General features: G+C 31.9%; 1 long non-coding RNA gene across 1 annotated transcript; it reads right to left on the minus strand.

Annotated features, from left to right (window-relative positions):
• Positions 1-10,140: 10,140 nt before the first annotated feature.
• LOC136228636 (uncharacterized) lies at positions 10,141-12,959 on the minus strand. The gene is made up of 2 exons (XR_010688787.1): positions 12,666-12,959; positions 10,141-10,324 (listed from the first exon to the last, which is right to left on the minus strand). It is a non-coding gene; the product is annotated as an uncharacterized lncRNA (long non-coding RNA).
• Positions 12,960-17,191: the final 4,232 nt, after the last annotated feature.

The raw sequence follows: 17,191 nt of genomic DNA on the forward strand, positions 1-17,191 counted from the left end.
CCATTGTTACTACCAATGCATCTGCATGTGGAGAGATTACTGGACCTGTTTCTGCAAAAGGAGCAATAGAGGGATGTTTTATCCAGAGCGGATATTTTTGCTTTTTCCACGGGTGGCTGATACACTGGTCCATCTGCTATGACATTAATGACACTTTTGAATTTATTTTTGGGATCTGTCTTCTGCTTGTCATCTTGTTATTTGTTATTCTGGACAAAGCTATCTAGTTTGCCAGCTCCCAGCAAGCTTCAGTGTGGTGGCCAACCTGTAGTACGCTTTGGCGTTTCTTCCAACGGTTACATGCTCCCCTCCTTTGGGTTCGGGATATGTAATGTCCCGCTTATATTGATTCTTTTCTTTTATATTATGGCAAGTTGGAAGCTTTAATCGTTTTTTCCGCCTCGTACCCCATGATCCGCGCTGTGAATGGCGAATTCCTATTAACTGGATGGCGTATCTTTCTGAATTGTTCTCTTGTCTATCCAGAGCGGCATGTACTCGCCTTTCAATCTCATCATCCATGTGTTAAATGTTGAATCGTGATGGTGAAGCCGGCTCTTGATCTTGATCTCGATCATATTGAGGTTATGCTTGGAGCTATGGTTTAACGCGAATGGATGTTGTCACAACCGTGGGAGCCGTTTTATCTAGCTTCGAATATCTTGTCTCCGCATCCTTCAACATTTTGCTAACATAATAGATGGAGAACTGCTGACCTTCTTCTTCTTAAATAACCACGGTGCACATATCTTTATCCATGACAGATTGATACAAATGCAGGTCTCCCCTTCAGATTGGTCTGCTCATCAAGGGTGGTTCTGCTAGGAATTGCTTTATACCTTGATATGCTTGTTGACAATCTTTCTAGTATGATGATCCGCCCGTTCAACCTCTGGATCTTTCTCACCCATAGTGGGGCTTTCATTTAGGCGCTCTTTTCACCTTTTTCCTCGCATGGCTTTTATTTAGGCGCTCTTTTCACCTTTTTTGCTAATGACATAGTCAAGGAATTTTTCTGAAGTGACTCTGCATATACACTTCTTTGGATTGAGCTTTATTTTTCATATCAGTGTTTGCACTGGTTGTAGTATTAGCAACTCCCTTGTACCTGTGGGTTAGCACTGAAAGAACTCCAGAAGTGGGGCATACTCTGTCCATTATTAAAAGATTGTGGTAAGGCATAAAAGCTATATTCACTTACCTTGGGGATCAATGGCTTGATCCATGGAACATACTTCATAGCAAAAGAATGTTTGCATTGGCCTTGTTGGCAAATATCATGTATGATGCAATTCTCTTTATGGAATTTTTAGTTCATCTTGGAATCAACTTAATAATTCCTTCACGTTGGTCACTGCCTCTAGAATGAACTTAGTCAAAGGATAAAACCGAGTAAATATTATATGTCAAACAAATTCATAATAGAATTTTAATCGTGCTTGTTTTAGTAATAATATCACGTATAACGGTCATAATCATAAAGATTGCTACTGCACATGAATATCATAATGAATTCTTAATAGATAACCATAATGAGAATGGTTTAAGAATAATGTCCTTTTGTATTTCAATGCGCATTAATATCCAAGATAGCATATTTATTTTAAACGTCACAAAAGTTATGACATTCTATATTGGGTAAGATATCTTACATAGTTGCTATTTACTTGCAATTAATATTGTGCATCCATACATTAATGGCATTCAGAGATCATTAAAGGCTCATTTGAATGAGGTGTAATTAAAGAAAGGTAAGTGATGATTTAATAATATAGTTATATATAAAATTACTCTTATATTATTTCATTTGTGCGAATAAAATAAAAGAGAAAGGGTAATTTTGGAAGAAAAATACATGTACCATGATTCTCCTCTAATTTGGAGCGTAAGGAAAATTACTCAAAATCCACTCTCACCTACCTTCACATATAATCCTCCAATTTTTAAGGAATTCTCATGTATATCTTAAGAATTTTGCATAAATTAATGTTCTGATCCGAAACCGACACTTGTACTATTTTGTAGTTAGCTCAGGACATGAAAGTTTTGTTTATCCAATTTGGTAATTCATCAGCCCATAATGGCCTTAATAGTTAGGGACAATTACATGATAATTACAAATAGACTCAATATTTTCAAGTCTCTTGTGTTGGTAACAGAAATTCTAACAATGTCAAATAAACAGTTTTTTATATGAATAGACACATCATTGTAAAAAAGGGAATGAAATAACTGTTTGACAAAACAATATTCAAAAATATGAATTTCTGATATTAAAAGTACTATATAGGAGAAAAGCCATATATAGATGGTGAATTGTACAAGGAAAAACCAAATATGATTTTTTTGTAATTTTTTATAATAGTTATATGCATGTTCATCCAAAAGACCGCCCAGATCTAAATCATTTGTAATTACATGAGCCTTTTATGATATTTTAATATCAAATGACAAAATCACATTGAATGGATGATTTTTTTTTTGTAAATCCCAAGATTACGGGTCTTATACATGCGTTTGTACTAATTCAATGATAATGAAATATTATACTCGTCATGCATAAAAATATAAGGCATATTGAGCATGCAAGATTTAATGAAAGATTTGTGTCTATTACTTTATCTTTCACCATTTATTAGATTTATCATAATAACATGTAATAATATTCATAGCACTTTATAAGAGTGAGGGATCTCAATTTTCTTTAATTAATAATGGAATAAGAAAGGGGAGGAAACTTATCTTTTTCATCATAAAATTCCAGATTTAATGTAGAAAACTCTTTCCCACCAATATATGGAGAACTGTATCTTTGGATAGATTTGTTTGTACTGATTGAGCCAAGGTTTGAGATTGTGATTTCTATTCCGTTGACTCCGTTGTTTTGTTCTTTGTGAAACTCTATACAATCAAGATTTTGTGATCTTCTGTTTGTTAGAGATCCACGATCACCGCACCAATTGATAACTTGGGAAAAATCCTTGATCGGAGCACTTCCCTGTGAGGCGCCGTTGGGATCGGCCGGGGACACTCCGATGCCAAAGTCAGTAATATTTCTGAGAATAAACTGTAAGCACAAAAGTAGAGAATCAGTAAGTGTACCTTTGATCCTAGGAAGCTGGGGTATTTATATAGGTTTCTGTAACCTTCAGCATTAATGGGGAAGCAGGTGAAGAGTTGTGTCATTACTCATCTTTAATTGCTATCAATTCTCCATTAATCCCAGCATTTAGCATTGAAACCCTCAGAGTTGAGGTATTCGAACAGTCAAGTCTTTATTCCCCTTTAATGGTTATTAATTGCCATTTAATTGTATTTATTCCTATTCATGGATGGTAATAAAGGCGCCTTTTGGTATTCTTGGATCCGTCAAGGCGTATGTACGCTCTCCTTGAGAACAATGGCGGGTCTCCATTACTCGCTCTCATCGGGCGTATCTCGTTATGGCGTATCTCGCCATGGTCCACGTGGTGTGGCATAATGCTAGAAACTCCTTCCTTTTCCTCATTATTTGCATATTCACCCCTGCATTAATTATCATTAATTCCACATTAATCATGCATAAATATCTCTTTTAGAAGAAATAATGGTTTGTCATTATCTCTATTAATTTTCCCTTATTCCTTATTCAAGAATAATTTGGGTTGTTATCACCGCCCTAGATCTGTCTCGTCCCAATTTCTATAAAAAAAATAATTTCATAATTTTATTTATTTTTTAATAAATTTATTAAAAAAAAACTAATTTTAAATCTTTAAAATAAAAGTTTTAATGAACTTTTGTAATAAAAATACATAAAAAAAATATTATTTTGTTTAATATAATAAATGTTATATATATATATATATAAATCATTAGAATTTGTAATGATTATTTTTAACTATAGTTAAAAACAGCCCCTTATATAGAATAATTTTCTAATAAACCTACATGTATAATTATTTACACAATTAACCCTATTTGAGGATTAGCCCAATATTATCCAAGTGAATTTTTTTTAATATTATTATTTCACGTCTATGCTGTAATTTATGTTAACATAATATGTAATGCAATTTGATGATTGCTTCAAACGTTGCATAAAAAAAAAATATATAATTAAGTATCTGGACTTTATCCATTAAAAAAAAAAGAGTATCTGGACTTTATATGTTTCAAGATCAGATTTTTGTTCAATTATTTTTGGGTTAAGGTGCAAAAATACTCCAAACATTTTGGGCCAGGAGTAATTTTACCCCTAACGTCTAAAATGATGCAATTTTACCCCTAACGTTAATAAATTGGTCAATTTGAGAAATAATTCATCAAAATGTCTTCTCGATCATGAATCTTGTTATCTACACTTCATACGTGTGTCATTTTATCAGTAACAAATCACAAACATTCGTTGGCATATGAAAAAAATAAAAAATATATCGTCTTTTTGTACGGATTAGACAAAAAAATTCAAAAAATCCACCGAATATATAAATATTAACCTCAAATTCTATTATTAAATCATAAAAAAATATGAAATTCTTTTTTAGAATGAATTGTTATGCAATTGGTGCAGAATAATGAATAAAAATATCTGTGTTTTATAATAGTGTCTGAAATTGACCCAATTTATCAACGTTAGGGGTAAAATTGCTCTTGGCTTCCAACATTAGGGGTACAATAGCACCGTTTTAGACGTTAAGGGTAAAATTGCTCCTGGTCCAAAACGTTAGGGGTATTTTTGCACCTTAACCCATTATTTTTCTACATAACAATGGATTTAACTTTTATTTAATTTTTCAATCCAGTTTGGAAAATGAGAAGATCGATTTGGCGATTTTAATACTGAAATTTGCAAAATAGAAGAGGAGAAAATCGAGTTTGGAATAATTTACTAGAAATTGATTTCTGTAAATTCTTTTTACTTTTTACTCTCTATCTATCCTAGTCAATAAATTCTTATTTTTATTTATCCACGTCAATAGGCCGAATCGCACTAAGGAAACGTCCTGTCCAAACTCGACAAAAAAGTTAAATAAGGGTTGAATTTATAACAGAATCAATGATTAAATGCTCAACGTGGAAAAATAATTGATCAGAAACTTGATCCTTAAAACATATAATGTTCAATGGCTTAATAATGTTTTTTTTTTTGCCAAAAAAAAATACTTTATCTATCCCACTATATAAATCCTTTTATAAAGTAATTTTTTTAAAAATATATAAGTCTACGTAGTTGTAGTTTGATTTTTTGGTCTAAGCATTGAATATTTTTTGGGTTTTGCTATTTATCACCCTCAAATTACTTACCGCTCCCATTGAACAATTTTTCCCTTGTCATAAATTTTTTTTCAAAATTGGAAAAAAAAATTGAGAGAAAATTCAAAATTTGGCCTAAACGGATGCGGCATATCGCCCGACCCATGACGGGAACGGATGCCGCATCCGGTCCCGCCATGGGTCGAGCGGGATGCCGCATCCGTTTAGGCCAAATTTTGAAAGTCAACTGTTAAATACCGCCTCCAAATTACTTATCACCACCCCTTTTGGACTTTTTTGCTCTTTTCATAATTTTGATCAAAGAATAAAAATTCTCTCTCCAAAATCATAACCCCGAACAACAATAATTGAAATTATGAAAATAATTGATGCGTGACAATTCGAACCCCGAAAATGGATGATTACGAGTCGGAAACATTAAGGGGGTGTTTGGTTCAAACTTCGGAATCGGAATTAGAATCGGAATCGGAATCGGAATGTTACGGAATCAGAATCGGAATGACTGTTTATTTATTTTGTTTGGTTTAATCCAGAATCGGAATCCGATTATTTTTAAGAGTGTTTGGTTCAAATTCCGGAATTGGAATCAAAATCGAAATCGAAATCGAAATTGAACAAAATCAAAATTTCTTAAATTTTAATAAATAAAATATATAAAAAAAGCTACAGAAAAAAATTAATTATAAATAATATACTATATTATAGTATATATAAATTATCTAAAGGACCAACATATTATACATAATACTATATTCTACTATTATATAAATAAATATGCTATATATATCTTATAACCAATAACCAATCCATTACTATATACATGGTACGTTTTATTTTTTCTATGTTATGCCAAGCAGTTGCAAAACGTGGGCTGCTTTTTTTTTTTTTTTAATTAAATTGGATAAGGGAATGGGAATCATATTTGATTGAAGGGGAATATTTGATTGAAGGGGAAAGAGGAGGGAATGGTTGATTCCCATAGTGGGGTGAATGTCATTCCCATTCCTATATTAAAATGGTAAAACCAAACATTAATAAAGGTAATTAACTTTGGTCATTCCCATTCCCTATTATAAATAGAACAAACCAAACACCCCCTAAGATTTACATGTTTTTATCAAAGAACTCATGAAGATAATACATATTTTTCATGACGATTTTGCATTTTTCGTCACAAAAAATAGGAGAATTTTTCATTTTTCGTCATAAAAAATTGAACGATTTAGTATTTCTCGTCACTAAAAATTTTACGATTTTGCACATTTCAAAATTTGAACTAAATGGATGCCGCATCCTGCCCGACCCATGGCGGGAACGGATATCCGTTCCCGCCATGGGTCGGGCGGTATGCCGCATCCGTTTAGGCCAAATTTTGAATTTTCTCTCAAAAAAAATTTTCCCAATTCTGAAAAAAAATTTATACCAAGGGTAAAATTGTCCAATAGAAGCAGGAATAAGTAATCTGGGAGTGGTAAATAGCAAAACCCTTATTCTTTTTCATGTAATCCTTAGGGACAGCCTGTTTAGGGACGTCTCTGACAGTTAGTATTAATAAAGCAAGATTGTTTTGATTCAAAAAAAAAATGATATCCTAAACTTCCAATTAAGGAAAACGGATAAACACATTAATTAAAAAAAAAAAATACGAATAGCTACAAAACCATAGCAATTAAGACTGCAAAAAGTTTCAATTTCATATTTCTTTATACCAGAGGAAAGGTAACATTTCTGCAACATCCTTTCAATTTTGAGTTATGATTTTAGAGTATGCTATTGATAAAAGTATGATGAGTAAGTAATTAGCAAAAGGTGAGCATGTTTTGGATCTGATATGCAAATGTGTCCATAGTTTCAGACTCATAATAGTTTTAGAATAGAAAATCGATTTTCGACATACATGAGATTAACTTGATAACATAAAACTGCTCACATAATAGAAAAGGTAATTTAATTTAAACCTTCTTGATTGGAAAACCATAAATCAGGCAGAAAAGAGAATAATTGCAACCAATAATAAGTAGAGTCTCAATCATAGGATTTGTTGAAAAATTATTGTTGAAACATTATTGCATGACCTGCACCACACAACCATGATGATATGAGAACTCCGGCAAATATTCATTGATATTATCTCTTATTCCACAACAATAATAATAATATGCTCTTTATTTACACATAATAAAAATACAAAGACACTTAGGATTACTTAGATACTAAATCGAACATAATCGAGGATATTGGCTACCATTACAATCATTGCTAATTTGCTTTAAAATGTTCAAAGGTGGATCTTGAAATTCATAATAGCCGTATGATAATTGGATCCCAAGGTTTGCTAATCCGTCAGCGGCTTGGTTTCCTTCTTGATATTGGTGTTGTATTTTGACATTCCATTTTCTTCTTAAGAGTTGTTGGATAGTTGGCACCAAATGGTAATCAGATTCGGTAGTAGTTATCAAATCTACAGCAACTTTACAGTCACTTTCCAAGATAACATTTCTGAATCCCATTTTCCGGCCCAATTCCAGTCCTCTCAAAATACCAACCAGTTCAGCTTCCAATGCTGTAACCGATCCACCTAAATTGATTGCGAAACCGCCACACCATTTGCCACTACTATCCCGGACTAGCCCACCAGCACTGGCTAAGTTTATTGATGATTTGTAAGCACCGTCTGTGTTGATTTTGATCCATCCAGGACAAGGAGAACACCAACTAATCATCCTAAGGATTTTACCATCTACGTGTTGGGGCTTTATAGCATCATTAAAATCTGGATAATTTTGAGCGATCAATTGTGACGGTATAACCTTATTAAAAATTTGATAGGGATAATGTCGAGGGACCATTTGGACAAAAACCGGGCTAATAGGGATAGGAATATATATAAGAGTTGGAAACATAATTTTACTTGGTTGGAAATTTTCTTCAAAATGCAGTAATATCCTAAACCTGATCGTAAGGTATTAATCAGTTGTTTGTGAAGTATGAGTTGCTAAATGTAATCGTAGAGATTATCCACATAATCATCCAGAATCGAACACAGGGGTTGGAGATAGTTTTTCCGGTGACTGAGGGATGCTGGAAGGTCCGCAAGAAAGCATTTAGAAAGCATTTAGGGGTTCCGGTGACTCGAAGGGTGAAGAAGATATCCAGAATCGCAGGGAAGAAGGTGAGAGATGAGTGGGTTTCCTGATTGTTTAGATTTAGGATTAGTATATATATATAGTCTACTTTTTAATTTCCTTGGACAGAGTTCATGAAGAAGAGGGTTTCCTCATTTAATTCGGTTTGCAGTTGTTTGATTATCACTTATTTTTTCTACTTTGACTTATTTCACTGTCGGTTGTGTCTTCACTTTCAGTTACTTCTTTCTAGTTTTAATTTTAGGGATAAATATAAGAGCTTCTCCAAACAACCACTCAATATATCGACCATATCATCCATTTAATAAATTTCATTTTATTAAATTATCTAACTCTAAAACCATTTAATCATAATAGATTAATTAAACATATTATATTATTTCAATTGTTTGACTGTCAGTTATGTTTTCTACTTTCATTTTAGGAATAAATGTAAAAGCATCTCAAATGATTCATACTCACAATCACTCAGTATACATACCACATCATCTATTTAATAAATTTCATTTTATTAAACGATGTAACTCCAATGGTTAAATTCTATAATCACTTAATTATCATGGATTAATTAAACCTATCATATTATTTTTCTTTTGAATAGAAACTTATCGTATTATTTTAACAAATAAAATATATATATATAAAAATAATCAAAAGCTCAATAAACATTGAGTGGTTAATAAGTGCTTAATACATTAAACTCACTCTAACGAGAGAGAATTTAATAATGGAATATAATGAGTGGTTCATTATAGTTAATTAGAGATGCTCTAACATGATTTATTTGTAAATGATTTCAATAAAAGCTCGTTTCGATTTGTAAACAAACTGCTCGTAAGCACAATTTATTTGCTCGGTTCGTAAACGAGCTGAGTTTGAGCAGGCCAAAGCTCGGCGCGTAAGCTCGCAATCAGACCCGATTAGAACATTTATGAATAAATTTTAGTTTTATAGAAAGCTATATAGTTTTATTTTAGTTCACAAATATATAAACTTAATATTATTTTCATTTGCTATTAGATGAGCTTACGATCAGGCCCAATTAGAACATTTATGAACAAATTTTAGTTTTCTAGAAAACTATATAGGTTTGTTTTAGTTTACAAATATCTAAACTTAATATTATTTCATTTCTTATTAGATGAGTTCGTTCAAACTCAAAATAAATGAGTATAGACGAACTATTTGTAAGCATCTTGTTTATTTATTCACGAATTTTGCTTGTGTGTTTGTTATGTACACAACTAAAGAACTCTTTGCAAGCAAACTTCATAAATATAATTAACGATTTACTCACAAACAATTTATGGTTAGATAATTTTCTTAATAAACCAAGTTCAAAGAAGATTTTGAGCTCAAAACAACCTTGAAGCTCGGCTCGACCTCGTTTATTTTCTAATGAGCTGAACCAGCCTCGAACTCGTTAATTTTATAGCGAACCGAGCTTAAACTAGACAAAGCTTAGCTCGGCTCGATTACAGCCCAATCTAGAATCATGCCTGAATTCCCGTGATCAAGTAGTGCAATGAACGCTCTATGCATCTCTCTTTGCCATTGACAGGATTCAAGAGGTAGTTAAAGAACTTAAATATCCACTAATCGCCACAAAATATAGAAATGTAAATAACATTAATATTTTATGTATCAATCTGAATACTAAAAAAACACTACAAACAACTTCTATTAGTGAATCATGTATCGTTGCTACAAAATACCAAAAAAATTCATGGAACCAAACTTTAATTTTTTTTTTTTTTTTTTTTTTTATGCCAAAACACCTAAAAAACTAACAATTGAGTATCCATAGATCTAGGCCACTGTAATAATGTATGTATGGATCTATGTATCTAACTATCTAAACCCGAATCTGAGTGATTTGGCATTGGAAAGATCTCCAGATACTGCTTTCCTCTTCTTTGAATCTGATGAAACAGAAACAGACACAGCAGCAGCAGTTGAGGATGGGGAAGAATCAAAATCTTGAGGTTCTAACAGTACATACATAATTACTTAAAACATAAAAAAATAAAAGATAAAACAGAAATCCACAAAAATAAAGGACAATATATACTTAATAAATGAACCCTGAACTTACAATTAAGGAAAACAGATAAACACGTCAGTTAAAAAAATGAAATTACAGTTCACGTACTAAAGAATCATAAAAGAATGCTATAACTACAAAATATTAGCAATTAACACTGAAAAGGTTTCAATTTCATGTTTATTTATCCCAGAGGAAAGGTAACATTTCTGTTCTTCAAATCCTGAATATCAACATCCTTTCAATTTTCAGTTATGATATATAACTCCTGTTTCTTTTGGGTGCAATGCAAAAACCAATGATTTTAGAGTAGACTATTGATAAAAGTATGATGAGTATGGTCCAATCAACTAAGTAATTATCAAAAGATAAGCAATTTTTGGATATGATATGCAAATTTGTCCATAGTTTCAGACTCATAATAGTTTTAGAATAGAAAATCATGTGATTTTCGACGCACATGAAATCAACTTGATAACACAAAACTTGCTCACATAATAGAAAAAGCGATTTAATTTAAACCTTCTTGATCATTGGAATACCATAAATCAGTAAGGCAGAAAAGAGAATGATTGCAACCAAGAATAAGCAGAGTCTCAATCATAGGATTGGATGAAAAATTATTGTTGAAACATTATTGCATGACCTGCACCACACAACTACGAATCTATGATGATATGAGAACTCAGGGCAAAAATTCATTGATATTAACAAGCAATTAAAGCAATGGTAACAGAGAAAAAATAAAGTGAAGAAAGTAAACGGTAGAAAAATCCAGCATAAAATTTTCTGATGTATGGTCCATTGGAATTAGAGAACATGTGTAAGCTTCGAATTCAAGAACTAACCCAGTCAATTGTTTAATAACTTGAAAGTGTTCAAATTGCAGAAATTCAAAAAATCGTCAAATTGAAACAAATTTTGCAAATGAAACAAATTTATCAAACAAAAAGAAATACCACCTGCAGTTGATAAACCTCCCAATGAACTGATTGTGGATAGGAACTGATTCTTGTCAGAGTAATTTTGAAGATTTGAATTCTTTCAAAACTCAAAGCACTAGCGTCTAACAATTTCACTTATAATTAATAAAAACATGAAAAGCAGAAACAATGATCGATAAAGGAGCTTAGTAGTGACATGGCTACAAATATCATGAATTCCATTGCTGAATTGACATTACAATAAATATCTACTTCAGTCTAAAAGTCACTAATCCTAGGACATACATCCTATCAAATGTTGGTGACTTTGCATAATTAACTAGAGGCATCAAACTAGTATATCCTATCAATAATTTACACAGAAAAAAATATCATTAGAAAAATTTATTGAGAAAATAAACTTTAGGGACTGAAATTTAGAGTGATTCCAAAATATCATTATACTTCGTTAACAGATCTATCGGTGAAGCCCATGTCATGCATTTCATGAATGAGTTCTGATGCCCTTGACAAATCTTTGTGACAGAGAAATCCATGAATAGTGATTTCAAAATATCATTATAATGTGGTGTTATTTGCGAAACCCTTGTCACACATTTAAAGAATGTGTTCCGATGCCCTTACAAATCCTTGTGCCGGAGAAATCCATGAATAATCAAATTATAAGAGCAACTTCCATTTTTCTGAAGTCTTCATATGCTTTATCCAAGGAGCTTTATCTGCTTAGTCCAACAATTATTGTATTAATTGTGTAGATATCAGGCTCCAACCACCCATTTGAGCTTTAAACCTTCCAACTTTGAACAAGCCATCAATTAAGGATAAATCAAGTTTAAACTTGTTCATTTCCATTTCTTGAAATATTTCTAGTGCAACATCAAACTTTCTACATTTACAAAAGCAATTTATCAAAGCTGAGCATTGATGAGCGAACTATAAGAATGATGGTTGTGAATTAAACCTTTACCGAGCATTTCTTCAAAAGTTACACAACTGCATCTATCCTTAGAATACTCACTTCATCACCACGGATCAAAAACATATAATGGATTATAAGTAACAACATTAGAGTCTATAACAATTTGAATGATCTTATTGACCATGTACTGAGCCCTCACTATCTTATCAAACAAATCTATTTCTACATAATCTATTTATCATATTAGTCTAAAAACCAAACTTGAAAGTTTTTGCCAACACGGAGACACCAAAATTTAGACGACAGAAACTATTAATTAAGATGTTACAAGTATAAAGATGAGGCTTAATTCTCACCAATTCCATCTGATTCGACAAAGATATAGCAGTCTGAAAATCCTTCATCCTATCGAGTAGGGCAGATAACAGTTTGGTGAACGCAATCACGGAAGCTGATCAAAGGAAGCCAGAACTTCGGTGGACCCAGCACCTGAATTAGGATCCTAACGAGTGAGAGTGAGAGTGAGAGGTGAAGCTGAAGAAGAGGAAGAAAGAAGGCGTTTGAAAGTGGAAATCAGCATTGTGGAGTTGATCTGAGATCGATTTGGAGAATTTGGGTTGCCGCGGTGATATGAATGGGAACCTAATAAATAAAAGGGAAAAGTACCAACAAAAATATCGTGGTTTGCTCAATTTGCAATAGAGGATTATGAATAAAGGTTTGTGGTATATTTTATTTAGAAAATAAACTATTATAATTACACATTTAAGTTATAATTACAACTAAATACATTTTTATTTTAAAAAAATTATTCTTACATATCAGCAAAACACAACCTCCGAAAAAACTTCCTAAATCGAAAAAATAAATAATATGATGGAATTTCACGTTTTTTACTAATCTGACAGTTTACGAACTAAATTGATATTTAAGTCATTTTACATAGTTGCAATTTGATTTTTGGATCTAGGTTTTGTTAATATATAAATGTAATTGAAAAAAAATTAAAAAACGCTCTTATTGTCATCAATTACTTAAAAGTTTAATTTTATATACTTTGTTTTGTAAAAAAAACAAACCACATACCTCTATTTGTAAACTTTTAAACCACATACCTCTATTTGTAAATAAGGCAAACCACGAGCATTTTTTTTTTTCGTATCTTGCCCTAAATAAAAGATAGAGGCCTTTGCTTATAAATAAAAAACAAGAAAAAAAGATGGAGGCTTTGAACCACGTGAAATCCCTACTATCCCTAATATATTTTTAGGGGGTTAAATGTACCATTGGTCACTGAACTTACATAGTTGTCTTAAAATGGTCACTCAACTTTAATTTGTCCCAATAATATCATCCAACTTTGAGTTTTATCTCAATTAGGTCACACCGTCGATTTTAATGGTTAAAACGCATCGAAATAATGACATGGATGACACGTCAACATGAGTTAACTCAAATCTCTGATCGGAACGAAATATGACAGCCGCATGTCGGGTATCTTTATAAAAAAAACTAAATTTTAGTTTTTTTTCCATAAAAATAATCGACACATGATAGTTATATGATGCAATGTGGATGTCATTTGTCATTTTGGTTAGAAATATGAGTTGTTTCATATTGACGTATCACTTGTGTCATCATTCCGATAATTTTTAATCATTAAAATCGTTATAGTGACTTAATTGAGACAAACTCAAAGTTGAGTGATTTTATTGAGACAAATTGAAGTTGAATGATCATTTTAAGATAACCATGTAAGTTCAGTGAACAATGGTACATTTAACCTATCTTTAGGCCTCCAAATTTCGACAAAAATTGTAATCACCCCTCAAATTTTAAAACCGTTCAATTAGCCTCTAAAAATTAGGATTAAGGTGCAAAAATACCCCTAACGTTTTGAGTCAGAAGCAATTTTACCCCTAACGTCTAAAACGGTGCAATTTTACCCCTAACATTGGAAGCCAAGAGCAATTTTACCCCCTAACGTTAATAAATTGGGTCAATTTGAGAAATAATTCATCAAACTATCTTCTCGGTCATGAATATTGTTATCTACACTTCATACATGTGGCATTTTATCAGTAACAAATCACAAACATTCGTTGGGATGTGAAAAAAAAAATATACTGTTTTTTTATATGGATTAGACAAAAAAATTCAAAAAATTCACCGAATTTATAAATATTAATCTCAAATTCTATTATTAAATTATAAAAAATATGAAATCATTTTTTTAGAACAAATTATTATGCGATTGGTGTAGAATAATGAACAAAAATATATGTGTTTTATAATAGTGTTTGAAATTGACCTAATTTATCAACGTTAGGGGTAAAATTGCTCTTAGCTTCCAATGTTAGGGGTAAAATTGCACCATTTTAGACGTTAAGGGTAAAATTGCTCTTGACCCAAAACGTTAGGGGTATTTTTGCACCTTAACCCTAAAAATTATTTAAAATGATAGGTAAATTACACTCATGCCACTGAACTTTATACATTTTCACAATTTGGCATCAAACTTTAAAACGTATTATAAAAGCACTCGACTTGAAAAGGTTGTGTACATATTAGACCTTATTTTTTCTAGGGATAACGTACAAAAATACTCCTAACATTGTCATTCGAAAATAATTTTATTTCTAATGTTTAAAATATTGTAATTACACATAACATTGGTAGTTAAAAGTAATTTTACACTTAAATTTGATAAGTTTGGTCAAGAAATAAAACATTAAACTATTTTCTTAGTCTTGAATTCTATAAGTGAGCTGCTATATACCACAACTTTTTTTCATCCACCGCACCCTTTTGACATTTATGCCCTTCTCATTTTATTTTTTTCAAAAACTCAAAATTTTTTTTCTCTCTTTCTCTCCCAAGCTTAAAAATCCGGATTTGACGAAAATGGACCCGAGTATTCCCGAATACCATGATTTCGAACACGAAGTAATCTTACGATATAAATTTAAATTAAAAATTCGTTTTTTAAATTTTGAATTTTTTTTAAGGAATAAGCCTAAACGGATGCGCCACCCTTTCCACCATCAGGTGGAACGAGCGCGGAACCCTGTTCCACCTGATGGTGGAACGGGTGCGCCATACTTTCCACCTTGGTCGACACCGTTGCCACCACGGACGGAACGAACAGTTCGTCCGTTCTGCCTGTGGTGGCAACGGCGTCGGAGTTCCGTTTAGAAAAAAAAACGGGTTTCGTCTCCGATTTCGGAGGCAGAACCCGTGATTTCGGAGGCGGAACCCGTTATTTCGGACATATTTTTTTTAAAAAAAAAAACTTATCGGAAGACTCATTAAGCCTTTTCCCCTTCTTTCCTTTGGCGGCATGTCGTTTTAGGTCGGGTTTTATGAAAAGCTTCAAAAGCTAGAGAGGATTTGAGAGTTTTTGGTTATTGGTTTGAAATTATGAGGAGAGCATAAATGTCAAAAGGGTGCGGTGGAAAGTATAACCTTTGCGGTATATAGCAATACCCATTTTATAATCTCCACTTCACATGTGCGTCATTTTATCACTCATCATTAATAAATAATAAACTACATATGAAAAAAAATAAAAATAAAAAATTATATTGTATTATTATGAGTTGTGATTTTGGTATGTTAGCTAACATTTTTATATATTTTTTTAGCTATAAATTATTTATAATTTTCATAAAATTTAATTCAGAAACTAAGTTATTTAAGTCTCAAAAGTAAAAATTCGATTTTTGAGATATAATAAATTCTAAAAGAAAGAGATATAATAAAAATAAGTTCAAAAGCCCATTTGGAAAAATAAAGTTCAAATAAATAAAGGTTTATATATTTAAACAAAATGAGTTTGGTGGGGATTGAACACATGACGCTTAATTTTAAAATAATACTTCTAAACCAACTCAACTACCTTCAACTCTTGAAATAATACTACATCAGTTAAGTATAAATGAGTATTTGAGGGACTAGACAGGAAAAAGTAATGATACTTAAGGGCAGAACCGGTGGTCGGGAGGCTTCGGGCCCCCGAGCCCTGGGCTGGCTCCGCCCCTAAACACGCATGATTGTATGACCAAGTAAATATAATCCAAAAGTGATTATATTTTCAAGGGTTAAGGTGCAAAAATACCCCTAACGTTTTGGACCATGAGTAATTTTACACCTAACATCTAAAATGGTGCAATTTTAACCCTTACGTTGAAAGTCAAGAGCAATTTTACCCCTAACGTTAATAAATTGGGTCAATTTGAGAAATAATTCATCAAATTGTCTTTTCGGTCATGAATCTTGTCATCTACATTTCATACGTGTGTCATTTTATCAGTAACAAATCACAAACACACATTGGGATGTGAAAAGAAAAAAAAAATAATAAAAATATATTGTCTTTTTGTACGAATTAGACAAAAAAATTCAAAAAATTCACCGAATTTATAAATATTAATCTCAAATTCTATTATTAAATTATAAAAAAACATGAAATCTTTTTTTAGAACGAATTGTTATTGAATTAGTGCATAATAACAAACAAAAATATCTGTGTTTTATAATAGTGTCTAAAATTGACCTAATTTATTAACGTTAGGGGTAAAATTACTCTTGGCTTCCAATGTTAGGGGTAAAATTGCACCATTTTAGACGTTAGGGGTAAAATTGCTCCTGACCGAAAACGTTAGGGGTATTTTTACACTTTAACCCTATTTTCAAACTCCTATTTGAACTAGCCTAGCTCAAAGAGCAGTTTGAAAATAGACAATACAACCTTGGCAAGAATGCCGGTCCGGCCAATGTATAATCCAAAAGTGACTAATCTTCATTTTCTTTAAGCTAATTAAAAGTTAACGTTGCAAATGGTTTGTCAATATGCTACAAAATCTCAGCTTTTTATATTTAG

The sequence above is a fragment of the Euphorbia lathyris genome, chromosome 5, assembly GCF_963576675.1.
Source record: "Euphorbia lathyris chromosome 5, ddEupLath1.1, whole genome shotgun sequence".
Taxonomy (NCBI): domain Eukaryota; kingdom Viridiplantae; phylum Streptophyta; class Magnoliopsida; order Malpighiales; family Euphorbiaceae; genus Euphorbia; species Euphorbia lathyris.